The sequence below is a fragment of the Emydura macquarii genome, unplaced genomic scaffold (genome assembly GCF_026122565.2).
Source record: "Emydura macquarii macquarii isolate MOO-44397 ecotype Brisbane River unplaced genomic scaffold, CSIRO-AGI_Emac_v2 contig_2768, whole genome shotgun sequence".
Lineage (NCBI taxonomy): Eukaryota > Metazoa > Chordata > Testudines > Chelidae > Emydura > Emydura macquarii.
The window spans coordinates 28,636,983-28,653,615 of NW_027132905.1; the positions used below are offsets into that span (position 1 = coordinate 28,636,983).

General features: G+C 46.1%; 1 long non-coding RNA gene across 1 annotated transcript; it reads right to left on the reverse strand.

The window, feature by feature from the left end:
* Positions 1–5,831: 5,831 nt before the first annotated feature.
* LOC137165430 (uncharacterized) lies at positions 5,832–10,017 on the reverse strand. The gene is made up of 3 exons (XR_010923366.1): positions 9,538–10,017; positions 8,787–8,897; positions 5,832–7,568 (listed from the first exon to the last, which is right to left on the reverse strand). It is a non-coding gene; the product is annotated as an uncharacterized lncRNA (long non-coding RNA).
* Positions 10,018–16,633: the final 6,616 nt, after the last annotated feature.

The following is a 16,633-nucleotide window of genomic DNA, read 5'->3' on the forward strand; positions in this document are numbered from 1 at the left end:
TGCAAGAGGAAATGTCCTAGGCTCCCTACACCCAATAGGAGATGGGGGGATAGAGGGGGAGGAAGCGACAGTGTGATCTAGTGCATAGGGCACTGGACTGGGAGTCAGGTGATCTGACTTCCATTCCCAGCTCTGCCACTCACTTTGGGCAAGTCCCTTCCTCTCCCACCCGGTGTCTGTCTGGTTTTTCACATTATGAGCTCTTTGGGGGCAGGGACCAGCTCTTATTATGTATTTGGCCAGTGCCTGGCATGTGGGTGCCCTGATCTCAGTGAGGAGCTCTGGGGCTACTATACTACAAGGGATAATAACAATCCAGCACACAAAGGCCTCTTCCTCTCACTGTGTACCACCCAAGGCAAGCTGAGGCAAACTGAATAGGATTAGTTTTGCTTGTGGTCCCTGGTGGAAAAGAATGTGTTGAGCAGTGCTGACTGAACTGCTGGATGCCGGGCATGGGGGTGATGCCGGAGTGCAGACAAGCTACTGGGGTTCAATAAGGAAAAGTGACATAGAATCATAGAATCATAGAATATTAGAGTTGGAAGGGACCTCAGGAGGTCATCTAGTCCAACCCCCTGCTCAAAGCAGGACTAACCTCTGCTATATCATCCCAACCAGGGCTTTGTCAAGCCGCAGCTTAAAAACCTCTAAGGATGGAGATTCCACCACCTCCCTAGGTAACCCATTCCAGTGCTTCACCACCCTCCTAGTAAAAAACTTTTTCCTAATGTCCAACCTAGACCTCCCTCCCTGCAACTTGAGACCGTTGCTCCTTGTTCTGTCATCTGCCACCACCGAGAACAGCCTAGCCCCATCCTCCCTAGAACCCCCTTTCAGGTAGTTAAAGGCCGCTATCAAATCCCCCCTCACTCTTCTCTTTTGCAGACTAAACAAGCCCAGTTCCCTCAGCCTCTCCTCATAAGTCCTGTGCTCCAGCCCCCTAATCATTTTGGTTGCCCTCCGCTGGACTCTCTCCAACTTGTCCACATCCTTTTTGTAGTGGGGGGCCCAAAACTGGACACAATACTCTAAATGCGGCCTCACCAATGCCGAATAGAGGGGAATAATCACTTCCCGTGACCTGCTAGCAATGCCCCTCCTAATGCAGCCCAATATGCCATTGGCCTTCTTGACAACCAGGGCACACTGCTGACTCATATCCAGCTTTTTATCCACCGTTACCCCCAGGTCCTTTTCTGCAGAGCTGCTGCCCAGCTCGTCGGTCCCCAGTCTATAGCTGTGCATGGGATTCCTTCTTCCTAAGTGGAGGACTCTGCACTTTTCTTTGTTGAACCTCATTAGATTTCTTTTGGCCCAATCCTCCAGTTTGTTTAGGTCACTCTGTATCCTATCCCTACCTTGCAGGGTATCTACCACTCCCCCCAGCTTAGTGTCGTCCGCATGGGGCGAAAGGGCTGAATGTTTTGCATTTGGATTTCTGAGAAAGGGATAAGGTCCAACATCTCCTGCCTTGGCTCCTCCTTGCTGCTGTCAGCAGGGCCTTATTTATTTGCTTGGGAGGGGACACAAACAGACAACAGCTAGTGACAGGTCAGCCTCAAAAGCAGAGCTGGGCTTGACTCAAAACACAAGGACCGAACCCCGCTCCCAGCCACCGGAGGGGGAATTGTGGAGTTGAATCCAGATGTGGATGGGAACTTGGCTCTAAGAATGTAATGAGGCAAGAATCAAACTGTGGGATAAATGAGACAAAAAACAGCTACATATAGGCACATGCAGTCACCATGGAGTTAGTGGGGACAGAAGCTGAGACCTCCAGCACCATATGTAAAGTGCCTATCACTTGTGCAACAAGAGCAACTCCATTGGTTGTAAGCAGCAGGCTGTCATCTTCACTGAGGCTAGCCACTAGAGGGCATCAGGCTCACACAAATATACCAGGGAAATTAGGATGCAAACCTCATGCCCCAGGTCTTTCTCTTTGGTGGTGCCAAAGCCCTGCGCCCAACTCTGGGGAGTCAAGATTCAGCTCTTCACCTGTACCTGAACCCCATGGCTCTAGCCCATCTCTACTTCAAAGCTGGTTCAAAACACCGCAGCACATCTCCTCAGCAACAGGGGCTATGGCAGGTATGTTACACCCATCCTCCACTCGCTACAATGGCTCCCAGAGAACATCAAATCAAGTTCAAGGTCTCTGTCCTTAACTCTGCAGGCCTGGGCCCAGGGTGCCTAACAGAGCCTCCGGGATGAGAACCGTGGTCAACAACTCCGCTTCTCAGACACAATGGAACGTTCTGTCTGTACAAAAGATGGAGTGTTCTCAGGGGCTGTTTGGATCAAAGATCTTTCTGGTTTAGGAAGAAACCCATTACTTTTTATTAGGTTGAAATAAACCAAATTAAGTTTAAAAAGGAGGAAAGCCATTCGTTCAGTCTGTCAGTATTGCTGTCTTCGCCAAGTATCTGGACAAAATCAGAACAAGACGTCGTGCACAAAACTCAGTAGTTTATCTTAGCTTGTGAACAAATCAGAGGCTTCCCAACTTAATAGCTTGAACAAGATGAGCAGCCAAAAAGACTGAGACTGGGATGAACTCCCCCAGGAATTTAGGACTGTCACAAACCTGCCCACCAGGAGTCAGGAGCACTTCTCCGACCCGGCCTTCTCTAACATACAGAGGGAGCATTCAGAATCCCCAGAATGTCAGACAAACCCTACCAAAACAAAGCACTGCATGGCACACACAGTTCCCTCCCTGCAGAGAGAGAATAAAGCACACCTGATAGATGTTAGTTAGGTCATTTAATGCACTGCTGGAAGACACTCAGATACTCTGGTGGTGAGGGCTGGAGAAGAACCTGAACACAACAGAAGGAGGTGGGGGGGCTGGGCTGGGTAAGGATCCAGAAAGTCAGACGCTTCTCTGAACTGGCTGATGAACCTTCTTGGGGTTGTGAAACTAGGCTGGAAGTATCTTAAGAATAGTTTTTTGTGTGACATTGCTGGGGCTCTCTGATTCCAGGCAGCTGCAGTGAGAACCAATGGCTAAAGTATATCAGCAGAGGAGGGGAGCAAAACCAAGGTGGATGGCTGTTGGCTTAGGTCTCTTCATTCGGTGAAGCTGCAGCATTTTTCCGTCTGGTGGTGAGAGGATGCAGGGCAGGGAAGGGGGTATCAGGAAGGAGTTAACTTCCCCAAGCAGCAGTAATCCAAGCAAGAGGGGCAAGTGTGTGCATGTAGCCAGGCCAGGCCAGGCCAGCTCCTTGCTGCTCCCTGCCCCATTACAGTCAATGCCATTTATTGCCTGTCTTGTCCCCAGAGATGAAGGAAGGGATCAGTAGCATTCAGTCTCCCTTTGCCCCTCTCACAATAGGACACAGAGATATCCCACATCAGAGGAGAGGAGGCAGATGGGGGACTTCCAGCTGATGCCTCTTCTCCCCCTTCCAGGTGCCAGTGGGGATTCCCAGAAAGTCCCTAGCCCTGCACCAGCTGGGTGGGACTCACTGAACATAATGCTCCTGGGCTTTGTGAGAGTTTCCATTCTCTTGCTGTAGTTCTTGCTGTCCCTCTGGATGAATGCTACATGTGACGGTCGCCCTGGACCATGGCAGGGTGGCAGTAAAATTCAGCTGCCCTGTATGTTGGCTGAGTCTCTGACTTCCCCCAATCTGTGCCCCGGTGAAACAGCAGGGGAAAAAGTGATGGTGTCATCTTCCCACCTTGACATGCCTGTGATATCATCTCCATTGTCACATCCCATTTCAAATGCTGCTAACCAATGAAATAGTTGAATTTTAACTCGTTGCCCCCAAAGACACTGTGTGGGTCTATTCACCCAACCAGCTCCCATGGACTGCGCCCTTCTTCCCTGCTACGTCTAGTGTCTTACCAACACCTCTGTTCCCCACATTATTCCAGCCCTTGTTTCCCATCCTGCCAAACCTGGAGGGGCAGGAAACTGACAGAACAGCACAGGAGGCACCAACCAAACCTTCTAGAGCCCCAGGTATGGTGTGGGGCATGGGTCCCATTCTCTTTCGGGAGCAAGGCTCTGGGGAAGTGGACAGAGGTGTTGTTTCATTCATTCTGGCTTACTCAACCCTAACTACAATCAAGGAAGGTTAAAGCAGGATCTGGAGCTCATAGGGAAAGCTGCTTGATACAGCATGGGGCTGGGGCAGGTCACTGGAGACAGAGCTCCACCTTCACATCACACTGTGATGGGGGAAGTGTGGTTGAAAAGACAGCAGCTGGGGTGAGAAGGAGGTCCGGTAACTCTGATTAACCCCATTTGCATGGCAAACACTGCTGGCTCTCCTAGATTGGGTGGAAGACTGGGGGGGGGGGGATTGATTCAAACCTCAAAGAGCTTTAGTCCACAATTGAGGCAAGAGCAAACAAAATTCTTTTCAAAACATTGCTGCTTGGGGGGTTTTTTCCCTACAAAGCCACAGAGACCTTAACCAATGCAGAACCTTTGTGAATAATTGATGGGACCTTTTATGGTCAGTTTATTGCCTCCACTGGATTTTGATATTTACATAGCAGTGAGGGGTGAGGAACCCCAATAAATCTCCTAGGCAGTAGGATTAATACAGCTGAAATGGATTTGGTTGGATGTTTTATTACTTTGCTGCTCTTTAATTGAGAGAGAGAGAGAGAGAGAGAGAGAGAGAATAAGGGTTGTGCTTGGAACTCATCAGCAACACCTTTACCGGGAAGAATTAAAGCCCATTACTTACAGAGAACGTGGGACATACCTGGAAAAAAAGGGGCAGCAGTAGATTCCTGGGCCTTGTGGTTATATTGTGCTACTTTGCAGCGTACTCCCTCCTTGAGGGAAGCTGACAGAGTTGAATCATCACTCTAATGCCATGCTTCTGTTCCAGTCCCTTTTTATTTAGGTTACAGTGAAATGATGCACAAAACAAATACACCACCCTGTCTTCCCCTCACAAATAGATATTTATAGATGCAATATATTTGGTGATATACAGTAAAGTTTTCTGCAGTGTTGATGCAGCTAATGGTCTTACTGTCTGAGATCTTCCAGCCATAAAGGGAATAGTTACTTTTTATATATATCGTAAAAGTTTAATAATAGCCCTGTCTGACCAAAAAAACCCCATGCTAGCTGTATTTACACTGGAAGGGTTCTAATCTGTGGGATCCAACTGATCAGTAATGAAAAGCATCTGTCTTAATACCTGATTTGGGGAATTATTTCTTGGGTGACCTCATGCACATGTCCAGCAGGGAGAGATTCCATGGGCCATGGCCACAGAGGCCACTAGTTCAATAGGTACCTTGATTTGTTCTTGAATACTGCAGTGCAAACTTCCTCCCATTGAATCAAATGTTTTGTCCCTGATACAATAAGCAGGAGACCCTGAAGGTTTAAAATGAACTAAAAGTAGTATTTCTTCACACATTGCACAGTCAACCTGTGGAACTCCTTGCCAGAGCTTGTTGTGAAGGCCAAGACTATAACAGGGTTCTAAAAAGAATTAGATAAGTTCATGGAGGATAGGTCCATCAATGGCTATTAGCCAGGATGGGCAGAAATGCAAAGCCATGCTCTAAAGGTTCCCTCGCCTCAGTTTGCCAGAAGCTGGGAACAGGCGACGGGATGGATTACTTGATGATTACCTGTTCTGTTCATTCCCTCTGAAGCACTTGGCATTGGCCGCTGTCGGAAGACAGGATGCTGGGCTAGATGAACCATTGGTCTGACCCAGTGCGGCCATTCTTATGTTCTTAATGCAGTGAGACAGTGTGGCTTAGTGTGGCCAAGGGCAGGGGGTGGAGAACACACCTGTGGAAGGGGATTTAGAGGCTAACCCAATGGATTATGTTGCTGGTTGTATTTTGTACAGCACCATGCACATTGTCAGGGGTGACATGGATCTACTTAGCCCAGTCTCATGTGCAGGGGCTGCAGTCTGGGAAATGGATGCTGCTAGACCGTAGCAGGTGCGGAGCAGCTGCATGAGTGCTGTGTGGGCGAGGAGGATTCCTTCTATCTTGTCCCCCTGTGCAGTCCCCCTGCATGCCGCCAGCCCACTTATACCCTAATGACTTGACTTTCTGGCGCGTCAACACTGTGTAACCCTTCTGCCAGCTGTGGTCAGCAGCAAAAAGGGCCGGGTTCAATATTCTAGAGCTTCCTTCTAAAGACAAATAACACCAGCTTGAATCCCAACCCAGAAACTATATACATCATCCCAGATACTGTTGATGAGCAATACTTCCCCATTTGCAAGCACTGAATCCAGCGGTTTAAATCAAAGAGAACTTTATGCGGCGGGGGAAGAAAGAGAGGAGATAGAGCTAGCTCCCAGAATACCTACCCTGCTATAATTCCACCATCACTTGCAGTTTAGACATACTCTAAATCATGCAATTATACCTGCTTCTGGGCATATGCTGGATGGGACATTCCACCACACCTGGGACTTGCTCTCCAGTATTTCCCACCTCTCTATGGGGAAGCATAATTAGACAACCCTGTAAGTTACTTATGAATCCTGCAGGGAGGAAGTATGGTCTAGTAGTTAAAGCAGAGGACTGGAAGTCAGGGGATCTGTAATGTGTTCCCGACTTTGCCACTGACACACTATGTGACCTGGGTCAAGTCTCTTATGCGCTCTGTGCCTCAGTTTCCCTTTCTGTTAAATGGGGCTGATGCCTCCCTTTGTAAAGCATGTACAAATGCTCAGACGGTAGACGCTAACAGGGACAGGTATTACTACTGCTCTAAATAGTAATGCATGTGTGAAGAGTGTGTCCTGAGCCTTGTATGCAAGATGCAGATTATTGTATTTGCAGTTAAATGAACTGTCTTGGAGCAGTTTTGCTATTGAAATGGCCTGTTTTGTTCCTTTGAAATTTGGCCTTATGTTGTGGTGGGATCCTAACCCAACTTGGCACAGACATGGCATTTCTCTAGTAGGGAAACTTGCAAGAAAAAATAAGTCCTATTTGTCTTCCAATCACAATCAGCTACTGCAACCGATCCCTTAGAGCCCTAACATGTTATGAGTGAGCAGCTGTATTCCTGTAAGAGCTCTCATTGGCTGGTACATTTGACCTTCAAACTCTCCAAGGTGATATGCAGCCAATACACTAACCATCCATTCTCAGCACTATAGATCAGGCAATATTAGCCTCATGGGATATTTGTCCCCTGACAGAGACTAATTTACTCTCCCCTTTTATGTGCTATTAACGCAACTTACAGTAAATATAAATCAAAAGAGACGCCAGAGCAGGGAAATGAGATGCCATGGCTCAAATTCCCCACTTTCTCTTCTTGATGTCCTCGATTCCCTTCATTTTGCCATATTTACACTCCCATTATCCTGGATAGTTATTGTGACACTGGGTCATCTCCTCTCTACTCTGGGCCTTCGAGATGGGCTCTGAGATAGAGGATAGAGGAGATAGAGACGATGCACCTTGCAGTGAACTCTTCTTTTTACCACTGAAGTAGTTGATGCAGCCTTCCCTGTCCTGCCATCTCAGCTGGGGAAGACACTCTGAAGTGCTCAGCCTGGGGGTTGGGTCTTCTGCTTGGCCAGATCCACAGCTGGTGCACACTGGTGTGGAATCAAAGAATTAATCATAAAATTGATTAATAGAATGCCTGGTCTGAAGTTGTAGCCTGAAACTGAAATAGGAGCTCCAGGCTAAACCATTAACAGAATGCCTCAACTGAAGTTAGGATAAAGATGTTAAAATCCCACAAGAGGTCTCTGAACCACACCCGAGAGGCAAGTCTCTGTTATGAGCCTTAAGCCTTATTGAAGTCTGAACGGACTTCACCTGTTTTGATAAATACCAGTACCTGCCCCCCTTTGTCTTACCGGCCCCATAGAAACTCACTCCATGCAAATTAGCATTTGAACAAGTATTGTGTCACCACCCATCTTCGGGAGTTAACCAGGGTCCCTGAAAACTACATTGTATACTCAAGTGACTCATTGGGCGTTCCTGTGAGGGCGTCTGGTGTGCCCCACTGTGCATTGTGATTGTCTTTCCTGTTAAGTATAAACTGTTAATCAATTCCACTATATGATCAACATATAAATGAACCTAAGCAACCCCTATATAAGTCTTTTGTATCTGGTAGCCAGGTGAAGTACATTTGCCCAGCATCCAGACATGCTGCTTGACTTCCCTATAGCCACCTGGGTTTTCCCTATGGCTATAGTATTCCCCATAGCTATGGTTATGTGATTGTATGTGTCACAATTAAAGATGCACCTGATCCAACTCTAAAATGTAGCAGTGTGATTCTTTTCCACGACACTGGTATCTATACCTTAGTATTCACCATCATGTATTTGAAAACGTTAGTTTAGGTTGGCTGCGGTTTATGCTGCAGGCACATTCACGTGCTCGACCATCTGATAGGAGTTAAAGGAGCAAGAACCAGCCATTCCTTGGCTATTCCCCAGAAGTTCCTGGAGCCATGGCCTAGAAACAGTGTCCCATTCTGGATTACTCATGTAGCACATTCTTGAGGAACCTGGGGATGGGTGAAGGAATTGACAGCAAATCTTATACCAGTAACTTCCTCTTTCTCTCTCAGCGCAGCTTTGGCCATACGTTGGCCTACAGTGCATTGCTGCTTGATCTCTGCCTCATTCATATTTGGATATCTCCCAAGTCCATTTAACCCAGCTCACCTCTTTTCCAGCCCAGATGGCCAAAAAACATAATGCCAGCTTTAGCACAGGCTGGGCTGCACAGGAGCCTTAGTGCTTGTCTCTGCAACTAGGACCCTGCTTTGGTGTCACAGCCTAAAGACTAACCTTCATCTTCAGAACCTGTTCAAGACCAGCAAGGGTTGACTCTCAGCTTCTGATCACCCTCGTGCCTTCTGTTCCCATTGCAGTTCTACAACCCTTGGACCTTCCCTTCACCTTTTGGGTGAAAGTAAAATTTAAAATAAATCCAGATCAAACTGCCTTCCCGCAATTGTTTCCTACTGTCCTCCAAGGAGGAAAAACAGGAAAAAGGAGTAGGCAGCATGTGCCTTCAGAAATCAATGGGCTCTCAGCTTCTTGGCTTCATATTATACAAGCTACACTAGTAAAAACTAATCCCTCACTGGAAAACAAAGAAGTTTTGGTTCTTTGATGGGGCAACACTGACAAGTCTTGGGTCTCTCCCACCACTGGGGCCTGACACACAGTGTCCCAGGGTAGGGAGGGCTGAATGCTGGGAAAGAGGTTTCAATCCAGTAGTATCACAGCATTGCTGGAGGGATAAAACCAGAAATCAATTGCTCCTGTTAACCCTCCACTTAAATACAGCTGGTTTAAAAATGCCATTTCAGTTAAAATTTTGTGAAATCATATCAAATCCATTTAAAAAAAAAAAAAAAAAAAAAAAGAACTGGAAATAAGAAGTCTTGAAAATGGCATAACATCCTGTTTTGACATTTTTGAAACAAAAAGTTTCAAATTTTTCTTTTGACACAACATTTTGTTTTGAAGTTTACTTTATCTCACATTTAAACACTAAAGACTAGAAAGTAAAAGGCTCTGTAACGGAGCTCACCAGTGCAGCGCCTCCTCATGGCTCATCTGGGGACTAGCTCTGAACCAGTCTGACGTCCCTCCTTTGATTGCTTGCTCCATCTCTCTCCCTCTGGACTCGATTGCTCCCTCTTCATAACTCAGGGAGCTCCTATTTCTGGCTTGGCCCTGCGGCCAGGTCACTATAGGTTTCCTCTTCCCAGGTATCACAGTCCCACTGGGCAATCTGTCTCAGGCCATCTTCTGTTCCATGGCCCAGACTGTGCCTTGCCCAGTGGCTGGCAGGGAAACCTGGGCCAACTCACTCCTCTGGGTTCCAGCCCAGGGATTCTAAGACAGGCAACTGTGGGTCTATGAAATCCCAGATCCTGGCACTGGCTCTTTCCTACCTTCTTTCTCTCTCTTGTGGCCCACCCCTGGGTTACCACTGCACCCTCCTCTGCTTCCTATGGTGACTTCACCCTCTCTGGGGTTTCTGCCAGAGTCTGTATTCCCAGGCAAGATCCCAGGAGTTACCCTCCGCTAGGGCTCCTCTCCTACTTACTCCCCTCCTCTCTAGGGAGTGACTGCAAAGTTCCTTCCTGCAGACCCTTTTTACTCTCCACTTTCTGGTTTTATACCTGCTCAGCCTGTGCTTGCCCAGCTGGGCTCCATCATCAATTAGAGCTTATCAGCCCTGATTCTGTACAGCCTGGCCCAGGGGTTAACTGGCCCTTTGCTACCCACTCTAGCCTTGGGAGGGGTAGTCGGCCCAGCACAGGTTCAATTTTGTCTAAACGACATGTTTCAAGGGGCCCCAAAGAACATGGTTTTGGGATTTAATTTTTTACACATTTCAGAATTTTGGCTTTTTGTCCTGATTCAGGACAACCAAATATTTTTAAATCTCTACATTTTTCACATTTTCTAAACATTTTCTTACTTTTAATATTGGCTCTTGATTGGCTTGTTTTGTCCAGTCCTCATCCTCATCCTTCACTGTCAGTTGGATCAGGCTTCTTCGAGACGTGCCAAGCATCGGGCCTCATATCACTGCCACACTGGAATAAATCAGCACAAATGGAATATCAAGGCTGGACAACATGTGTGGATTTCAAGGAATGACAAGCAGGATAGACAATCTGCCTTTGTCTTTGTTAAAATTAACTATTTTTCTTTATATTTTTGAGCAATTTTAAAATGTATCCAGGGGACGATTGTCCCATACGTTAGACATGAACTCCAGAGTCAAACAATCCCTTCTCCTCTCTTCTTGCTGAATTATATCATCTGCCTCTGGGATATGTTTTCAAAGCATTTCCTGGATTCCAGCACCACAGCTCCTATCCACTGCAAGAAGAGCAACTGGATAGAATGCCAGGCAGGGCTGTGAAAATGTAGGAATTCATCTTGGTTGTTCTTGCTGAACATTAGACCCAGTTCTGCCCTTGGGTATGCACGGTCAATTATCTTTTGTTCTACTTTTAAAAGCTACAGTCCCAACCTGCGTGCCTCATTCATCCATGCCCTGTTTCTTTTGGAGTTGTGATGCTAAACACTCCCATGCTGATGTGATAGCGTTTACACCTGCTTTGCACGGGTGCCAATGATGGCACAAGGTTCAGGGCAATGACGAACTGGGCCCTTGGTGTGCAAAGCTTCCACTGGGCCCAATCCTGCAAGGTGCTAAGGGTGGTCACCTTGCAGAGGATCAGCCCCTTAGAACTCAATGGGAGTCCTACCCACAGGATCAGATCCCTAGTTTGGAAAGGTCCCAGGGTGTGGAGGACAAATCATAGAGGCAAATATCCAGCTCTCTGGGCTTGCTCAACAGGGGAACCTTGCGAGGACTGTTCAAGGCATGGCTAGACTAGACAGCTCCATCCCACACAGGAACTTCAGAGGGGATTAACCGATGGCTCCGTAACCCACCAAACCTGAGACTGTGAGCAACCCTGCACAGGGTTTGCACCCTCCAAACTCTCCGTCAGCACCCTCCCTGGCTCCAGCTCTGGCTGCAGGGAAGTAGTCTACAGTCATTCCCTAGGAGAAGGGAGGTGTGTTCGGAGCCATAAAGGCAAGTAGCCTACAGTTACTGCCTGGGAAGAGAGTTTGAGCTGGCAAACCCAGAGGTGTGGGGAGAGCCAGAAAGGCAGGAAAGGCTCAGGAGAAAAGCAGCAAGGAGTGGGCTAGGGCAGACGTTGGCTGCTGATGAGAGGGCCCCTGAGCTGGAACCCGGAGTAGAGGGCGAGCCCCATTGGCTGCTGCCAGGCCCCACCTGCTGATGGCACAGTGCTAGGAAGAAAATCCTCGGTTCTTTATTTTGTTTCCTAGCAGATCTCTCTGATTTAACATGAGTGGCCACATTAGGTCAGACCAATGGTCCATCTAGCCCAGTATCCTGTCTTCTGACAGGAGCCAGTGCCAGATGCTTTAAAGGGAATGAACAGAACAGGGCAATATTTGAGTGATCCAATCGCTGTTGTCCAGTCCCAACATCTGGCAGTCAGAGAATTTATCTAATTCATTTTTTAATCCATTTGTAGTTTTGGCCTTCACACCATCCCCTGGCAATGAGTTCCACAGGTTGACCATGCGTTGTGTGAAGAAATACTTCCTTTTGTTTGTTTTAAACCTACTGTCTATTAATTTCATTGGGTGACCTCTGGTTCTCGTGTTATATCAAGGGATAAATAACATTTCCTTATTCACGTTCTCCACACCATTCATGATTTTATACCTCTATCATATCCCCCCTTAATCATCTCTTTTCCAAGCTGAATAGTTCCAGTCTTTATAATCTCTCCTCATATGGAAGCTGTTCCATACCCCTCATGATTTTTCTTGCCCTTCTCTGTATCTTTTCTATTTCTAACGTATTTTTTTTTAGATGAGGCGACCAGAACTGCAGGCAGAATTCAAGGTGTGGGTGTACCCTTGGCATGTACCCTTGCCATGGATTTATATAATGGCATTATGCTATTTTCTGTCTTATTATCCATCCCTTTCCTAATGATTCCTAACATTCTGTTGACTTTTTTTACTGCTGCTGCACATTTCTCTCTTGAGCTCTGTCTGCATTGCTAATATAAATACGAGCTTAGACAGGGCCTTGGTACCAGGGTTTTGATACTTCCTTCCCCCCCCTCCACTTATATTCATCTTCCTGTTTGTCAGCCACTTTTGAGTGTCTCTGCACTCACAGTGGTTTTCGACTGTGAACCCAGGGCTATGTCTTTGTGCCTTGTACCTCACTGCCAATTGCTGGTGCTCAGCAAATAATAATAATCAGTGTTCTTCCTAGGCATCTGAGTGACATGCCAAACAGGGCTCAGGCTTTTACAATGCTCCAGCACTGAGTGGGCCTGGACCCTTTGCTGGGACTATTCCTTCTGAATAGCAGTAGCTGAACTAACACTCCAACAAGGGATCAGTGTGCTGGTGGAAGTTCTGTCTCTTTCAGCTGAGACATAAAACCATTTGTGGTTATTAAAACCCTATGACACTTTCTACCAGAAGGGTGTAATCCTGGTTTCTGACCAAGTTCCAGTTCAGGTAGTTGAATTTTGCTAAGTCTTAAAATTCACTTATCTTATCCAGTTGAATATGCATTCTTCACTTCCTGTACTAAACTATCGCGTATTGTTGCTGGGCAGTGGCTGCTGTGTTCCACCCCAGAGGCAGCTGCATTTCAGTGATCAGTGCTGTGATCTTAGATACAGTTATACATATACATGAATATACTTTCGTTTGCCAAGTTTGTGAAAGATCATTATCAGGATCCATTTGGATGAAAAGTGCTAAGTAATTACTATAACCCTTTCCAGTATTTTGCAGTCCACTGCTCTTAAGAGAGAGGGACTACTGAGAGAAGAGAAGGACAGATAGCAAGCAAAGAGGAGGGACCAGTGAGAAAAGGTGGGGGCCCCAAAGGCTTGGGATATCTGCAAGGGATAGAGGATCAGCTGAGGAGGGGGAATTCGGTGAAGGGGGAAACCTATGAGAGAGAAAGGGGAACTTGGCATCCTGAGATCATGGAAATCACTTGTGCAGAACAAAGAAGGAGAATGGAGAGGAAAGGAATGATTTAAGTTGCGCTGTGTGTATTTTTAATAATCAAAGATGTCCAGAGACTATGACAACAGCTGTGGGATAAAACCTAGACTGACTAGAATAGAGAAACATTATTAGTAGAATAACAGGGACATCATTTGCTATGGGGCAAAGAGGGCAGTTCCCCCCCACCTTGATTCCCCCACCCCAGTTTTTCATAGGTGTATATGCTCCACTTTTTGCACACACATCCTGACTTTGCAGAATATAATACAGTTACATATAATGTCCTATGTGCTGATGACACAACTTTGGCTCCCCTCCCTGAATTCTTCAGATATCATGTCCCTGAATGACACCCCTGTGAGGCTGAGGAGCTTTGGGGAGGAGTGAGTGGAGGGGCAGGGGAGGGAGGGATTCTTCATAAAGGCAGAGTATATTTCTTTAAGACAATATACAGTGCACTGCTCCAACACTGTCTTGACTTCAGTGGCACATGTGTGTGCAGTAGAAGCTGTTTGTACTGAATAATCTTTTTGATTGCTGTTTTCTTCTGGCCTTAAAAGGCCTCTTGACTAGCCAGGAAGTCTTTTAAACGACGGAAATACTCTGATGATATGAGAAGTTGCAGTCCGTACAGAATTTTTCCTGGGCTGACACACACGGAGCCCCTCCCACTAATAATATAGCCACTTATGGATATTTCTTTGCCTCTCCTGCATCCCTCTGAGTCAGTGCAGGAGAAGTATCTCCCTTCAATGCAGCATTAGCTCCCATTGCACCCTCCTTGTCACTTTCAGGAGAGAGCTAACCAGCAACATCACCATCCTTTAAAAATAAATATATTAAAGACATTCAGAGAAAGAGTAGAGAAACTAATTTGTCTATAACCATCCACATCCTTGGCAAATATGCAGGGGGCTTGCACTGCTCCTTGCTCTGGTGTTCCGTCACAGAAATAGATTATGCAATGTAAGCCTATAGCTATTTGCTTGAAAGTACAATTCAAAGCTAGGCTAACATTAACTCATCCCAGTTTGTCTCCGAATGATTGCGTGGCTGAATGCCATGGCAGGACAGTTTCTTCATTCTGGGCCCTACAAGCAGGCCAGGATAATGGGTTAGTGGAATCAGCACAGCAATCAGCTGAACTTTAGCACTTATTAGCCTACAACAAAACAATGTGCTGAGTTATAGTGAGTATAATTGTCAAGAAACAGATGTGCAGGAGATCAGACCTTAAAGTCTATGAATCTGAGTCTATGAGATGCTGGCCAGCAGGCAAACATAATTACATAGCCTTAATAGCATTGTGGCATTATTTATTTAAACCACAGTAAAGGGCAGAAGAGTCTCAACATCACATGCCTGAAAACGCTCCCTAATGCTCTTTGTGTCTAATATGGTGTCGGTATTAGTGTGCTAGAGTTCCCATTTTAAACAGTGTTTTTCTGTAACAACATGCCACCTCTGCCACCTGAGCCGAAGGACAGTTTCCATGAGTAGGACAGGGCCTGTGCCATTCAATTGAACAATTTGAATGCAGTCCAGTAGAGGGTAACATTGCACATAGGCACGCAAGAGTTGGTTCACTGCAAATGACATACTACAATGATACGATAGGGTGTTTAGTGCCCATAACTCAAAATTAGCTTCAGTTTTTACAATGAGCCAAATGTCCCAAAAGAGGAATTGGCTCGCTTGTTTTTTTATCTATACATTATTAAGAGATAGGTTATTACTGTCCCAAATCAGTTCCAAGATGTACAAAGAACTGTTCTAAATGTGCTTTTAAAATACATGGATCCACATATGCACTACTAGTGATTCGCCTTCATCTTCACCTAACCACATCATAAACTACTCCACCATTTGGTCTGACTGACCGTGTCTGCCTGGGGCAAGCACAGCGCTGGAAGAGCAAGGCTGTGAAAGATCAGTATTAAGTGGGTGGCATTAGCTATCCACACTGTAACTAGCTCAAGCCAATGCAATCACATGGCTTACAAAATTACAGGTGCAATCACTGCAGGTATCCATTCCACAGGTGGAATTTCTGGATGCTCAAGCCACAGCCTTAATATTAACATGGTCTGATTAAAACAAACCACATCCTTGAATCTATTGATTAAATGGAAGAGCTCAGCGGGAGGAGTTAAATCCACAGCTTCTTTAAAAGCCTTCTTGAGTAGGCCACCAAGGGGTTTGGGAAAGATTTATTCGGTAATTGCAGCTAGCTTGGCTTTTGAGGCTGTAATGCCATCTTGTGATCAGATCCAGAAAGTGGAAATGTCAGCATTGCTTAGCTAAAGCTAGCTGGGTTAGGTCGTCTCTTCAAAGAGTTACACCAAGCTTGAAATGCACAGTGCTCATTCAAATCGGTGGGAAGTGGAAGCATAAAGTTACCAAGAGCAACTCAATCAATATAACACGTTAGGGGCCAAGAGAATGGTTGTTATTTGAAGGAGCTTTGCCCCCTTGTCACATTCAGGATGTGGAAATTATTCTTTTCATAATCAATCTCTCTCTCTCCAATTTAATTTTCTGGCTGAGGAATCAATTTCTGCAAAGTTTAGGAATCTGATTTGCTTTGGCAGCATTGAGAAGGGGAGGACTGAACTGACTCTCCAATATGGCAGAGTCCAATTACATCTGAATTGTGAGAGACAGGGTGAAAAGAGCCTGTTGTTTGAAATCCCCACAGTCATCCGGAAAAGCTATGTTTCTTCCCTGTTTAACACCGGAGAGCCCAGTGAAATCAATTTCATTGCTTAGATCAATTTGAGAAAGGGGAGAATTAGCACAAAATCCATGTTGAAATTATGTTGAAGGGTTGGAAGAATGGGCACAGGAAACACAGGGCTTATAACACATTCAGCCTTAAACTGGACAACGTAAGTATGGGCCATATAAGCTCTTGGAAGGCAGTTTGCAGTTTAGTTTGCTTTCTGTTTAATTGTTTCACCACAGCCTTGTGGAATGAGATGCATCAGGCAGCGACAGGCACTTTAGAAATGACTAGAGACCTAGTCCTGCTCCTATTGAAGTCAAGGGCTAAATTTCAAAGATTGTGCCCTAAAGTTAGT